Below are 15,081 nucleotides of genomic sequence, written 5' to 3'. Positions count from 1 at the left end.
GAACCAGGAAATGGGGAAACACAAATAATAGAGGGCTTCCAATTGTATCCTGGACCTAAGGATTCCAGACTGTCTCTGCCCTGTAGGAATAGAATGGGGAGCAGAACTGAGGCAGCCCAGTGCTTGTGCACTGATTTGGTTCAGGCTGGTTTGGTTTGGAGCTGTTTGGAGCAGTTGAAAGGTGAAGGGACACGGGGTCGTGGATTGTCCCATTCCATGAGTTGATGTGCCCACAGTGGCACCCCAAGATCATGGAATCATGGAATGGTTTGGGTGGGAAGGGACCTTAAAGCTCATCCCATTCCACCCCTGCCATGGCAGGGACACCTCCCACTGTCCCAGGCTGCTCCAAGCCCCATCCAGCCTGGCCTGGGACACTGCCAGGGATCCAGGGGCAGCCCTGATGTTGGAAACAAATCCAGCATTAGAGGAAACCTGTCCAATCCAAAGCTTTCTTCTCCAGGGATCCCAGGTGTGGATGAAATCAGAAGAAACCAAGCTGCTCTGGGCCCTTCAGCCCAGGAGGTCTGGATGATCCCATTTTCCCCTGCACAAAACACCCACAAGGATGGTTTGGAATTCCTATCCTGCCCCAAATCCTGGCAGGATTTGCCTGGGGGCTCTGTCCTGACATTGGAACCTGGAGATTTCTGGATGTCAACAAGTTCCAGGCTGTGTTTTTCTAATCAAAACCTTCCTTTGTTGGGCTTTCAGCACAATTTAATTTCTCCTGAAAATGCTTAGCTTTCCACAAGAAAAAAAAAAAAAAGGAAAAAAGATTTTGTGATGAAAACTTGAATGACAGAAATCTCAAACAGTTTTCTTAGGAAACAAAATATATTCATTTGCTCTCTAAATATCCCTAGAATCTGAGAATCTGAGAAGGATTCTTATTCCATTTTTATTGGAATAAAATGCAGCGAAAGGTTGGAATTGCCTCCTCTCCTGCCCAGTTCTGAATGATGGGCCAAGGACAGATCCTGCTTCCTTCCCTGGATCTGGGAGACATTCCCAGGTGGGAATGTCGGTTTAATTTGGGAACCTCACGACCAGAACAAGCAGGAGAGGTGCAACTCCTTCTCCAGGGACAGCTGTGCAGAGATTTCCAGAAGAAAGGCTGGATGCTGATCCCATATAAATTCCTTTTGTTCTGTTTTTCATGTGTTCTGTTTGGTAAAAAATGTCAAAAAACTTGGAAAACCAATGGGTTAAATGGCTAACTCTCCTCCTTCTTTTTCCCTGAATAGTTATATCTCACTTTTCTCAGGAATGCTGGAAAATTATGAAGGAAATCCTAATTTAGTCAAAACCACTGGCTTTTCTAATTTTTTTTTTTTTCTAAAATCCTAATTTTAGCCAAAACTACATTTTTGTGTGAAAGAAGCACAAACTGCATGGACACTCTGGTTGTGGTTGCCTCCAGCATTCCTGGGCTGGGAGCATTTTCCTCTCCTTGTGTTGTCCTGAGGCTCAGGATCCATCAATCCATGAGCTCAGAGCAGCATCCAGAGTTCAGCACTTCCCTGGTGGCTGGAAAGCTCCCAGAAACTGGGGAGCAAGCCATGAAAAGACTGGGAATGGGGGCTGTTTAGTGTGATGGGGTTTTTTCCCCACTGATTTTCATTCCCAAATCCCAATGGATGCTGTGGCTGTGGGGCCTCCCATGCTCTTGGGAAGGTGTTCTTCCAGGTGTTTCTGTGGTGGGAACCTCATTCAGCCTTTCCAAAGGGCTCTCCTGACCTTCCAATCCCAAAATAAATCCTGCTTTTCTCCCTGCCTCCGGCTGTTCTGCTGGAGGGAGCTCCTCTCGCTCAGCTGGGAGAGGAGGAAAACTGGAAAATGAGAGACTGAGGGAGTAATGGAGAAATCCAGGGTCTGCTCCTGATTTGTCTCTCCTTCCTGAGCTGTTTTCCTGGGATGTTTGTCCTCAGATCCATCTCCTACAAGCCAGTGGAATAATGCAAATGATAATGTGAATAATAATGCAAATAATGCAAATAATGCTAATAATGCTAATGCTAATGCTAATGCTAATAATAATAAAGGGATCATTCCCATGGATCCTTTCATGGAGGACATCCAAGGGCTTGACAAACACCATTGAACTGATCCAGGGGTTCTGGTTCAAGGAAAACGAGGAGGAAAAACCAGAAGAAATCAAAGTGAGACAACCAAAAATTCCCAACAGCTTTGGATCCTTTCCTCCTGACTCTCCTACTCAGCATCTTGGGAATTGGGATCACTCCTCCAGAACCAGACCTGGCATGCCCAGGGAGGATGAGGGGGATGAGGCTCCAGGTCCTTCCCATCTCCAGCCATTCCCTTTGACAGGCCAGGCTGTGCTCTCCTCTTCCCATCTCCAGGGATTCCATGGTGGGCTCTGAACATCCTGGAGTGTCACTGGTCCCGTGCCCTGCTGGATGCTCCATGGTTGGAATGCCTGGATTTCCCTGGATTTCCAGGCAGGAGGATTCCTTGGAATGCTCCTCTCCTGCTGCTGGGAGCTCTGTGAGCAGGGTGGGGGCAGTGTGTCTGTCCTGGTTTAGGGCAAATTTGGGAGAAAACCTCCAAAGGGGCCCCTCCAGAAAGCAAACCCACACGGCCCCTCTCCCCAACCAGGTCGGGAAGGATTCCTTGCAGACAAGTGGAAAGAACCTGTTCACTTAACAGGCACAGCACCCCCAGCACACAGAACCTGTTCACTTAACAGGCACAGCACCCCCAGCACACAGAACCTGTTCATTTAACAGGCACAGCACCCCCAGCACACAAATGAGCAATTCCAGGTGACACCACTCTGTCACCGCTCTGACAAAGATGACAAATTCAGAAAGCCTCTCTGGGGGTGGTCGCTCTGTTCTCAGTCCCTCCTGTGCTGGGGCAGCTGCTGCAGCCACAAGGTGCAAACTCTCGCTGTTCCCAGGCCCCAGTCCAGAGCAGGCTCGAGTAGCTCCAAAAAAGGGAAAGGAGAAACAGTGCAGGGAAAATTTGGACTGCTTAGCTAAACTAACTAATGAGCAGGAGCAAAAAGCAAGAGCAAAGCAGGAGCAAAGCAGGAGCAAGAGCAAAGTGAAAAGCAAAGCAAAAAGCAAAAGCAGCACCATGCACTGCCCTGTGTGTGTGTCCTGCCAGCCGTGGGGGAGCGGCTGAGAGCAAAACCAAAACAAACCATTCGCTCTTCAGAGCCAGTCCTGGAGGCACAGAACATGATATCCAGCATGGACAGAGCACAGGGATGGGGATACAGCATCAGAACGTCACCCTAGGACAGTGTCCCACCAGGAGATGATCCAGGGGGATAATTCCCACCATTTCTGCTCACACACTCTCTGCTGGGGTAAAATCCTTCATTCATGGCCAACACATCCCTAATTGTCCACATGGAGCAGAGGAACAGCTTAGAAATCCCAGATTCTGCTGTCCCAGCATGTCCCCATATCCCTGTCCTTGTACCCCTCAGGTGTGAGCTGAGGACCAAAACCCCTCGAGGTAAGGGCTCCAAACAAGTCAAATATAGCAAAAGAGGGACTTTGGAAGAACTTTGCCAGAGTTATTAATCATGGAATACAGCAAATGACTTGGAATAATTAATACAAATATTTAAAAAGCCAATGAATGTAATTTTTAACTTAATGGGGAAAAAAAAAGAGATGGATTTTAATGCTATTGGGATTGTTCAGCCTGGAGCAGAGAAGATCCAAGGGGATTTTATTGTGGCCTTCCAGTGCCTGAAGGTGTGGTGGTGTTTGCAGGGGTCCCAGGACGAGGGAAGAGATGAGAATCTTGACTCCATGTTTCAGAAGGCTGGTTTATTATTCTATGATATATATTATTTTAAAAGAAAATGATATATTAAAACTATACTAAAGAATAGAAGAAAATATTTCATCAGAAGGCTAGCAAAGAAAGAAATGGAATGATAATAAAATCTTGTGACTGACCAGAGAGTCCCAACACAACTGGAGCTGTGATTGGTCATCAAGCAGAAACAACTCACATGGACCAATCAAAGATGCACCTGTTGCATCCCACAGCAGCACATAATTATTGGTTTTCTTTTCCTCTGAGGCTTCTCAGCTTCTCAGGAGAAAAAATCCTAGCAAAAGGATTTTTCATAAAATATGTCCGTGACATGAAGGGGCTCCAGGAGAGCTGGAGAGGGACTGGGGACAAGGGATGGAGGGACAGGACACAGGGAATGGCTCCCACTGCCAGAGGGCAGGGATGGATGGGATATTGGGAATTAGGAATTGTTCCCTGGCACGGTGGGCAGGCCCTGGCACAGGGTGCCCAGAGCAGCTGGGGCTGCCCCTGGATCCCTGGCAGTGCCCAAGGCCGGGCTGGACATTGGGGCTGGGAGCACCTGGGACAGTGGGAGGTGTCCCTGCCATGGCAGGGGTGGCACTGGGTGAGGTCCCTTCCCTCCCAGACCATTCCATGATTCCATGATCCTGTTTCCATTTCCAGAAGTGCTGATGGCAGAGTCTTGGTGAGGAGGGGATGGAATCCTCCAGGAAAGCTCTGTCCTTGTGCTGCCCATGAGGAGAAGCAGCTCCTGCCTGGTCTCCCATCCTCTCCTCCCCGTCCCTGCCACTGCCTGGGCGCAGAGCTCAAGGATTAGCACATGAAGGGTCTCCACCAGTCCCACCCAACTTCCCAAAGCTCCTGTTGTCCAGCAGAAACATCTCCTGCCATGTGGGAACACCTCCAAGCGATTTCCCCAGGGAATGGGATGTGGATGCACAGGAGGGTGGAGGAACCATGAGCTGGGTGTGGGGGGACCCCCAAGCCCAGCAGGGCTCCAAGGGCAGAAACGTTCCTGGCTAATAATCAGGATTATTAGGAAAGGATTTTTAGGGAAGACAAAGCTCAGGGTGATTTGTGCATCCCTTAAAACCAAGCTTAAACTTGAGGTTGGCTGAGCACTGGTTAAGGCCAGAGCAGCACACTCACATCAGCTCTGCTGTATAAAAGTAATTTATGGACTTCTCCATTCCTTAACTTTCCATGTGCTGTCACATTTTGATTTCATACCCAAATAAAAACCCGTTGGGCAGGAATGAGGTGCAATAGCTCTGGGATGGATGCAAACAGCTCCAGCAGCTGAGAATGAAGTGCAGGGGCTCAGCTGCACGTGGGAATCCTTGGGCTCCCTCACTCCAGGGGGATGAATCCTTCACTCCCACTGAATAAATAAAGGCTTGCAGGGAACAATTTGGGGATGTGAGAATTTATTTGAGTGGGGCCATGCCAGCACTGAGCTGTAAAGCAGGGCAGGGAGGTTTCACACTCCCCTGTCCCTCAGAAACAGGGGAGGAGTAGGGAAACAGGGAAAAGGGACTCTAAAGGCGGGTTTGTGGCTCTGCTCCTCAGAAGGGAAGGGTGGGAGCTGGGGAAGGCTGGGGTGGAGGTGGAATGGGGGGCAGGGGTGGAACTGGGACCACTTAAAGCCAAGCCCAGGCACGGGGCTGCAGCCCTGTGAACACATCCAAGCACATTCCCTGCAGTTCACTGTGGATATTGAGGAGCAAAGTGGGATGGAAGAGCCCACCATGGATGCTCCAGCTGCTGCTGGGGCTCAGAGCCACTCACCCCAAACCAAAAAGGGGGTTTAATTCTCCCAATGGAGCAGCACAGGAAATAAATCCCTGCCCAGGCAGGTGGATAATGCACAGAGTTTGCAGGACACCCACGAATTCCCTGTTTTCCCCAGGGATTAAGGAATAATTTCACCCTGGAAGGTTCCTGCTGGCAGTGCTGGACTTGAATCTTGTTTTTGGGGCAGCCTCCAAAATCCTAAACCAGCCTGAGCTGGGCAGAGAGCAAGGAAAAAGCCCAGAATTCCCAATCCAAAGGGTTTTTAAAGGCTCCCACAATTTCTGAAGCCCAGCTGCCAGAGCTCTTGGCTGCCAAATGAAAGAGGGAAAGAAATTGGATAATCTGCAGCAGATGCTCGGATTTTTTTCCAAGCTCATTGACTTCAGCTGAAATGCTGGTGGGCTGGAAGCTGGCCAGCTCCTGCTGCTGCTCCAGGGAGCAGCTGGAGGCATTCCATGCCCAGCTGGATCAGGAGCAGGGAAGACCTTCCCTGTTTTCTGATCGCTGCTGGGAAATTCATTGTCCATGACAGGGAAGCAACTCTGGGGGAAACAAAACACCCCAGGCACGTGCGGTGAATCCTGCAGGGAGTTATCCCCTTGGAAAAGCTTCCTGGCTCTTCCAGGTCTGTCTCCAGCATGGTCAAGGTGGGCTTTGGATCTGTTTACAAAGCTTTCAAAATAAAGGAATAAACTTCCACCTGTCTGGTTTTTGGATGGAGGGAAACCTGCAGTTTTTCCTGCTGTGTTTTGATCTCTTCCCAAGAGAAATGTGATGGATGCAGCACTTGGGGTTGGAGTTTTAATGTCAGACAAGTGTCTGCTGCTGATTGATTCAGATTGGAACAGATCCAGACCGCTCCTCTCTGAGGGATGGAGGCTGCAGCCTGCAAACCTCCCCTGGAAAAGGGTTTTATTCATGCAATCCTGATCCAATGTGGTCCCTATAAAAATCCCCAAACCATTCCATGATTTCATGATTTGGTCTCCTCCATTAGAGCTGCTCATGAATTTGGGAACATATTTTTTCAGAACAAGGGTTTGAGGTGAGGTCGCTTGGCCAGGATGCAGCAGGACAGATCCTTGGGCAATTTGGGATTTATCCATCATGGAAAGCACTGTAAGAACATGGATGTTTATCCCATAAATAATCTGCAAGCCCCATTTCCCCTCCTTGGTGTGTGGGGCAGTGGCAGAGTGAGGCTCTTTTCCCAAATCCCAGGGGAGCTGTGGGCTGGGCACAGCCTGGACTGGGGGAATGTGCAGCTCCTGGGGCCTGGGGCTGCAGTGGGACGCAGGAGCAGCAAATTCCCAAACCGAGACCCCAAAATTCAAATCTGAGACCCCAAAAGATTCACCTGCTAATTAGAAATGAAGGGGGAGCCCTCAAAGGTACCAGATAACAAAGAGACCTCTCAGCATCATCACAGCTGATCCCTGTGGTTCTATCCCACCACTGGAGCAGCTTGAGAGGCTCCAGCCCTGGGGATTTCCAGCCCAAACTGCTAAAGCCAAGCCCAGAGTGGCTAAAGCCCTGCCCAAAGTGGCTAAAGCCCTGCCCAAAGTGGATAAAGCCAAGCCCAAACTGGATAAAGCCCTGCCCAAACTGGATAAAGCCAAGGCCAAACTTGACAAAGCCAAGCTCAAACTGGCTAAAGCCAAGCCCAAACTGCATAAAGCCCTGCCCAAACTGGATAAAGCCGTGCCCAAACTGGCTAAAGCCCTGCCCAAACTGGCTAAAGCCAAGCCCAAACTGTCCTGATCTTGTGGCTCACTGTGCTTTGAGCCTGAGACTGGATCAGGGACCCCTGAGATCCCTTCCAGGCCGAGTTCCCCTCTGATCCCATGGATATCCCTCCTCCCAAGGCTTCTTGGTCTTCTCCAGCCTCCAGAAATGAAGACAGAATCCAGAAGCCTCCCTCCTCCTTCTCCAGGTGCTCTTGGAGACGGGAATGAGCAGCTCAGAGCTGCCTGGAACACTCAGGGCTGAATTGTGCCAGGTTCAGAGCATGTGAGAATCACAAATTTCTGCAACTCCTCCCTGCTTTTCCCCGCTCCAGCCCCATTCCCACAGCTTTGCCTCTCTTTCCCAAGCTCTGCAAAGGCAGAGGGAAGGCATCAAACACTTCCCTTTGTGCCTTCCCTTGGGAATTTTCCCTGCCCAAGGAGTAGCAGATGAATTTTCCCTGTTTTAGGTGCCTACAGAAGGATTTCTCACTCCTCATGTCCCTGCTGATTGTTTCCCTTCTTCTTCCTTCCCCTGCTTTTTACACCTGGAAATGTTCCTCTTATTTCTGTGGGATTTTTTCCCCCCATTTGGCCCAATTTCCATCCTCTTCTCATGGAGCTGCTTCCCTGCACTGGGATGCTTTGACCTGATACACTCAATACATTCTCCTTGTGCTACTCCCACAAATGCTCTGGAATTATTTTTTCCTTATGTTATTTTTTCCCCAAATCCCTCCCTTGTTCAGTTCACTTTAAGATCCCTGCCCTATTTCCTGGCTCTCGTCCCTGGAGCATTTCTCACCCCTGAGCTCCCTCTCCCAAATTCCCTGGGTTTAAAGCTGTTTTTCATGGAGAGCTCACCTGCCCCACAGGACTGACTAATTTCTGAGGATACAACCTGGGACTTTTTCCAGAGGACAGCAAATTACCACCAGCAACATCTGAAATGTAAATAAGGGATAATGAAATGCAAATATTGGGCCAATTCAGGACGGAAAAAAGCAAAGGAAAAAATCCCTCCCAAAATATCCCAGCAAACATAAACTGGGAAATGTCTGGGAAGAGCAGAGGAAAGGCTGAGCCTGAGGCTTGGCAAACACCAGCTTAAGGCACTTTAGCAAAGCCCAGGGTCAGGTTTAACCCTGGGAGCAGGTTTAGCCCTGGGTGCAGGTTTAATCCTGGGTGAGGTTTAACCCTTGGACCAGGTTTAGCCCTGGATGAGGTTTAACCCTTGGACCAGGATTAGCCCTGGGTGAGGTTTAACCCTAGGAGCAGGATTAGCCCTGTGTACAAGTCTAACCCTGGGTGAGGTTTAACCATGGCAGCAGGTTTAGCCCTGAGTGCAGGTTTAACCCTGAGTGCAGGTTTAACCCTGGGTGGGGTTTAACCCTAGGAGCAGGATTAGCCCTGGGTGCAGGTCTAACCCTAGGTGCAGGTTTAACCCTAGGTGCAGGTTTAGCCCTGGGTGCAGGTTTAACCCTGGAAGCAGGATTAGCCCTGGGTGCAGGTCTAACCCTAGGTGCAGGTTTAGCCCTGGGTGCAGGTCTAACCCTGCAAGTGGGATTAGCTCTGGCAGCAGGTTTAATCCTGGGTGAGGTTTAACCCTAGGAGCAGGATTAGCCCTGGGTGAGGTTTAACCCTGGGTGAAGGTTTAACTCTGGGAACAGGTTTAATCCTGGGTGAGGTTTAACCCTGGGTGAAGGTCTAACCCTGGGAGCAGGTTTAATCCTGGGTGAGATTTAGCCCTGGGTGCAGGTCTAACCCTAGCTGCAAGTTTAGTCCTGGGTGAGGTTTAGCCCTGGGTGCAGGTTTAGCCCTGGGAGCAGGTTTAGCCCTGGGTGAGGTTTAACCCTGGTTGCAGGTCAAACCATGGTAGCAGGTTTAACCCTGGGTGCAGGTTTAATCCTGGGTAAGGTCTAACCCTGGTAGCAGGTTTAGCCCTGGGTGAGGTTTAACCATCTTTCCTGTCTTTGGGCCCATCTTTTCCCTCCCAGTTACACTCATCCTGCTCTTCCTTCCCAGGAAAATCCTGCCAGCTCTGTTCCTTCTTGACTCTCTGGGGAGAAATTCCCTTTCTAATCCTTAATGTTGAATTTATGGAAAAAATTAGAGAGGCAGAAGTGTGGTGGTGTTCGCAGGGGTCTCAGGATGAGGGAAGAGATGAGAATCTTGACTCCATGTTTCAGAAGTCTGGTTTATTATTTTATGATATATATGATATTAAAAGAAAATGATACATTAAAAATATACTAAACGAATAGAAGAAAAAAATCCATCAGAAGGCTAGAAAATAATAGAAAAGAATGATAATAAAATCTTGTGACTGACCAGAGTCTGAGACAGCTGACTGTGATTGGCCATTAATGAAAAACAACCACATGAGACTAATCACAGATGCACCTGTTGCATTCCACAGCAGCAGATAATCATTGTTAACATTTTGTTTCTGAAGCCTCTCAGCTTCTTAAGAAAAAAGATCTTAACAAAAAGATTTTTCCTAAAATGTCTGTGACACAGAAGGGTGAGATTATCCAACTTCAAGTTGGGCAGAGCTTTCTGCATGCACTGGAATTGGACAGGGATTTTCCCAGGGAAAGTTTCCCAGTTAGTTTGGTCATAATGGAATTCCAGGTGCCAAAATTCCCCTTTTTATTAAATGGCAGCATGCCTGATGTCATCCAGAAGCTGCAGAGGCAGCTGAGTGATGGATACCATCCCCCCATCCTGGTAATTCCAGCATTCCATGCTCCAGCCCTTCCCTGCCACCTCATCCCAAAGCAGCCCAGCCATCCCCAGGCCCAACAGCACCCGGATTAATTCTGAGAGTTCTCCTCCTTCCCTTGATTTCCAGCCCAGGAATGTCACTGGGAAAGTGTTGTTGGAGATGCCACTCCTGGGCTGGTGCCCACATCCATAAAATCAGAGGGGTTTGGGAAAGCTGCAAAAGGCCTCAGAGACAGCAGAACTGTAATTGGAGCTAAGCAGCAGCCATGAGATTGGTCAGCAGAAAAATTATGTAAGAAGTAGAAAAGTAAGGACAGATATATTATTGCTTGGCTAGAATAACCCCTTAAGCTGCAGAAAAGTTTATCTAGTGAGATGTTAGGAAGTTTGAAGCTTAATAATGGAGCTCTGTGCATTGTGTTTAATGCTTACAATCAGGTCTTGTATTTGAAATAAGCAAGCATTGTTTAACCAAAGGTACATGTGCTTATAGTGGTTGGATAGAACTACTGTCAATGTGCTTTTGCTTTGTGTGATTGGTCAAAACACTTATAAAGTGAGTTGTAACATTAAGTTCTTTGTTTGCTGCCTGGGATGTGAGCTGCTGGCAGCTTCCCATTGTCATCACCATGTAAGGAGACTGATGCTGGAGAATAAAACAGCTCAAGGCACGTTCCCAGCAGTCCTGTCCTGTTTGTGATTTGTACCGAGCCCCCAGCCAGCGATAACATGGATCCCCAAATCTGCAAGAACAGCTCTGGGAGATGGGAAAGAACTCCTGGGAAAGGACAGACAGGGCTCAGTGCTCACTCCTAGGGCAGATTCCCAGTCCAAAATGTTGGGGAAGATGAAACAGGAAAGCCTTATAAATATGATTGCCTGGCAAAAGATTTTGAGAATATAGAAACTATAAGTGAGATTGAAATGGAAGCAAGCTTTGAGATCCCTCAGTTACTGAACAACTGGAAAACAATGGTGTGGCCAGCTGAAGGTAATCCCCTTTTGATGGAACAACACCCTCTGCTTGCAGACAGGCCCAAGGGTCAGAGCAGACCCTGCAGCTTGGCAGAACGGGCCCAAAGAGGAGTTTTTAGGGTTTAAAATGTAACACAGTATGGTAATGTAATGATTCTTATAGGCTGTATGGAAATGCTATAGGATTTGTATCTTGTACTAGATTGGTTAGTGACAATTAGAATATTCAACACAGAAGAAGATTTATTGTATTGGAATGGGAACGTCGCTCTCTTACCCTTTTACTCTCTCACCCTCTCATCCTCTCTGCCCCTCTCTTCTCTCAGGCCTGCTCCAGCTGTGGCTGGCAGCTCCCAGCAGGGCCCTGCACCCAGGCCCTTGGCAATGAACCCCAAGCTCCTGACCTGGCCTCAGAGATCTCTGCTCTCTGTCCGTCCCGACTGTGCTACCCCTGACGCTCCAACACAAAGTGTCCCATCCTTCAGCCCCATCCCTCCCAGTGCCATGGCTGGGCTCACCCAGGGTGGGACAATCCAGGGGAGCTCCTGGTGACAGTGACAGTGACCTTGAGCAGAGCTGGACACTCTGGGGTACATCCAGAGGCACCGGCAGCTCCAGGACCTTGGCACTGCCCAGTCCCTTGGGAAGCTCTTCCCACAGCTTCTCCTTGCTTTTCCTTTTCCCCTTTTGCTCATTATGCTGATTCCAAAACTTCCAAACAGGGAGGAATTTAAATGAGACGAGAATGCTGGAATATTTAGAAACCAGATGAAAAACCTTGGGATCAGCTCATGTCTCATCTGACCCAGAAGTTTCCCAAGACCCCAGAGGCCATGGGAAGCTCTTGGCCTGCAGAATTGCTGCAGCCATTCAAGAAAGCCCCATTAAAATCCAAGAAATCCCCATTAAAATCCAAGAAATCTCAATTAAAATCAAACTCCAGTGGAAAGGCAGCTTTCCAGTGACAAGATGCAAATTAAACAAGAAATGCAAATGAAACAAGAAGAAGTGTTTCCAGAGGAGCTGTCTCATCTCGAGGTGGGAAGAACAGGCTCTCATTCCCATGGAATCCAGCAGAGCCCACTCAGCCCTGGGAATGAAAATGTTGGAAAACAAATCCCTGCTGTTTGGAGGGGCTGGGTGGGGAGGAGTCACACAAAGAGGTCTCAGCACAGACTCCTCCCCACTCTGCCTGGAATGATATCCTGAATTTCAGAGTGTTGGAGCAGCTGATGGGGCTTATCCCAGAGCATCCCACAGGGAAGAGCTGTGGGAAGAGCAGGTCACCTGTCCAAAGTGGCCTCTCCCCAGGTCACACCAGTGGAGCTCCTGCTCCCTCTGGGCACATCCCTGACTCAGGAGTTCTCCAGGGCACATTCCTGGCACAGGCACATCCCTGCTCCAGCCATAGCTCCTGGTTTTTTTCCTGGATTCAGGGATCCAGAACGGCAGCGTTTCCTGTCTCACACCTTTCAGGCACTCATTAATGAGGCTGTGATTTCTTTTGAAGATGAAAAAGCCTGGATAAACAGGCTTGGTGTCTCAGTTCTCCTGACATAATTTTTGAAACGTGTGTTTCACCTGGAGAGGAGAAGGCTCCAAGGAGAGCTCAGAGCCCCTTGCAGGGCCTAAAGGGGCTCCAGGAGAGCTGCAGAGGGACTGGGGACAAGGGATGGAGGGACAGGACACAGGGAATGGCTCCCACTGCCAGAGGGCAGGGATGGATGGAATATTGGGAATTAGGAATTGTTCCCTGGCAGGGTGGGCAGGCCCTGGCACAGGGTGCCCAGAGCAGCTGGGGCTGCCCCTGGATCCCTGGCAGTGCCCAAGGCCAGGCTGGACACTGGGGCTGGGAGCAGCCTGGGACAGTGGGAGGTGTCCCTGCCATGGCAGGGGTGGCACTGGATGGGCTTTAATGTTCCTGCCAGCCCAAACTATTCCAGGATTCCATGATTTCCACCTGTGCAGGGATTTGAAGGATGTGCCATACAAAGGACAGAACAAGCACAGCCCTCAGCAGAGAAGTTATTTGGGATTTCTTCCACCCTGCAGATTCCCAAGGAGCAGCCTGTGCAAGCTCTTCCCTAAAATAATCTCCAGCTTTCTGTGGGTGGCAGTGAAGCAACAATTTTCTCTTCTTCTCCCTCTTTCTTCCCCAGAGAGAATATTTTTTTGGGAGCACATTTGATTCTCAGCTGTCTCAAACTGTCTCGAAATCCCATATTTTCCCATGTGGGCTGCATCCCACTTTTATCTCACTTTATAGGGCCTTCATTTGGATCCTATTCATTTATATGATTCCCTGACAGAGCAGGAATGGAGTGGGATAAATGTATAAATGTATGGCTGGCAGTGTCTTCTGGAATAATGGGATTGAGTCTTTTACATGATGTAGAATTTTACCTGGTTTTATTTTCCTTTCAAAACCATGGAGAATGGATTGAAACACCTCTTTTTTTTTTTTTTTTTTTTTTTTTTTTTTTTTTTTTTTTTTTTTTGTTTTTTTGAGAGGGAGGTGTCTCTTGGCATTGGGATGAGTCAGTGTGCAAACCCACAAAGGTTTTTGGTTCAGCACATTTCCCTGTGGCTGCCCCATCCCTGGAAATGACCAGGTTGGGTTGGACGGGGCTTGGAGCAATCTGGGATAGCTCCACCATGGAAGGGGTGGCACTGGATGAGCTTTAAGGTCCTTTCCACCCAAACTGTTCCATGATTCCTGAATCCCAAATTGCCCAAGGATCTGTCCTGCTGCATCCTGGCCAAGTGACCTCCTTTCAAGCCCTTGTTCCTAAAAAAAATGTTCCCAAATTCATGAGCAGCTCTAATGGAGGAGACCAAACCATGAAATCATGGAATGGTTTGGGTGGGAAGGGATTCCATGATTCCATGAGCATTCCTTTCCTCCTTCCCTAAAGCCCTTTTCATTTCTATGGTTAGCTCAGCAGCTTTGTCTTGTCCTGTTCTCATTTTAATGAGTCTTTTCCTCCTATTAGAAGGTAAATCCATCTGTGTGATCAGGATCAGGAGAGTCTGGCCCAGAGCTCCTGCTGGGAGCTGATTCCAAGCACTCCTTCAGGCCCCAGGAACACAAAGTCATTCCATGTGAACTATGGCTGTCCTGGAATGACACCCTGGAATTTTTGCTTGGGCAGTCAGTGCCAGGACATAGGGAATGGCACCCCAGTGCCAGAGGGCAGGGGTAGAGGGGATTTGGGGAGGGAATCATTCCCTGGGAGGGTGGGCAGGCCCTGGCACAGGGTGCCCAGAGCAGCTGGGGCTGCCCCTGGATCCCTGGCAGTGCCCAAGGCCAGGCTGGACATTGGAGCAGCCTGGGACAGTGGGAGGTGTCCCTGCCATGGCAGGGGTGGCACTGGGTGGGCTTTGAGGTCCTAAATTCCAGGATTCATCAGGATTTTCAGATCATCCGTGGGCCAGACAACTCTGGGTGTGCATGAAATCCCAGTGCCAGCGTGGCACAGCTTCCCACCAGGAGCTGCTCCTCGTGTCCTCTGCAGGCTGCAGGTGACAGCTCTGTCCTAGTGATGGAGCCAGGAGGTGACTGGTCACCATCCTGATGGCAGCACCCAAATCTGGCTGAATAAACCGTCAGCTGAGGTGACAACTGTCCCAGTGCAGTGCCACCTGCCAGGTGTCCCAGTGACACAACTGTCCCAGTGCAGTGCCACCTGCCAGGTGTCCCAGTGACACAACTGTCCCAGTGCAGTGACACCTGCCAGGTGTCCCAGTGAGACAACTGTCCTGGTACAGTGACACCTGCCAGGTGTCCCAGTGACACAACTGTCCCTATGCAATGGCACCTGCCAGGTGTCCCAGTGACACAAATGTCCCTAGGCAGTGCCACCTGCCAGGTGTCACAGTGACACAATTGTCCCAGTGCAGTGCCACCTGCCAGGTGTCACAGTGACACAACTGTCCCAGTGCAGTGCCACCTGCCAGGTGTCCCAGGCGGTGCCAGCAGGGGCTGGGACACGCAGAGATGAAGCAGAGGCTGTGGGAAGCCGATGTGGATCTGGCATTCCTGGGATGCCCATCCCAG

This window comes from Camarhynchus parvulus, chromosome 15, assembly GCF_901933205.1.
Source record: "Camarhynchus parvulus chromosome 15, STF_HiC, whole genome shotgun sequence".
Taxonomy (NCBI): domain Eukaryota; kingdom Metazoa; phylum Chordata; class Aves; order Passeriformes; family Thraupidae; genus Camarhynchus; species Camarhynchus parvulus.
Note: the sequence above shows the minus strand (reverse complement) of the source record.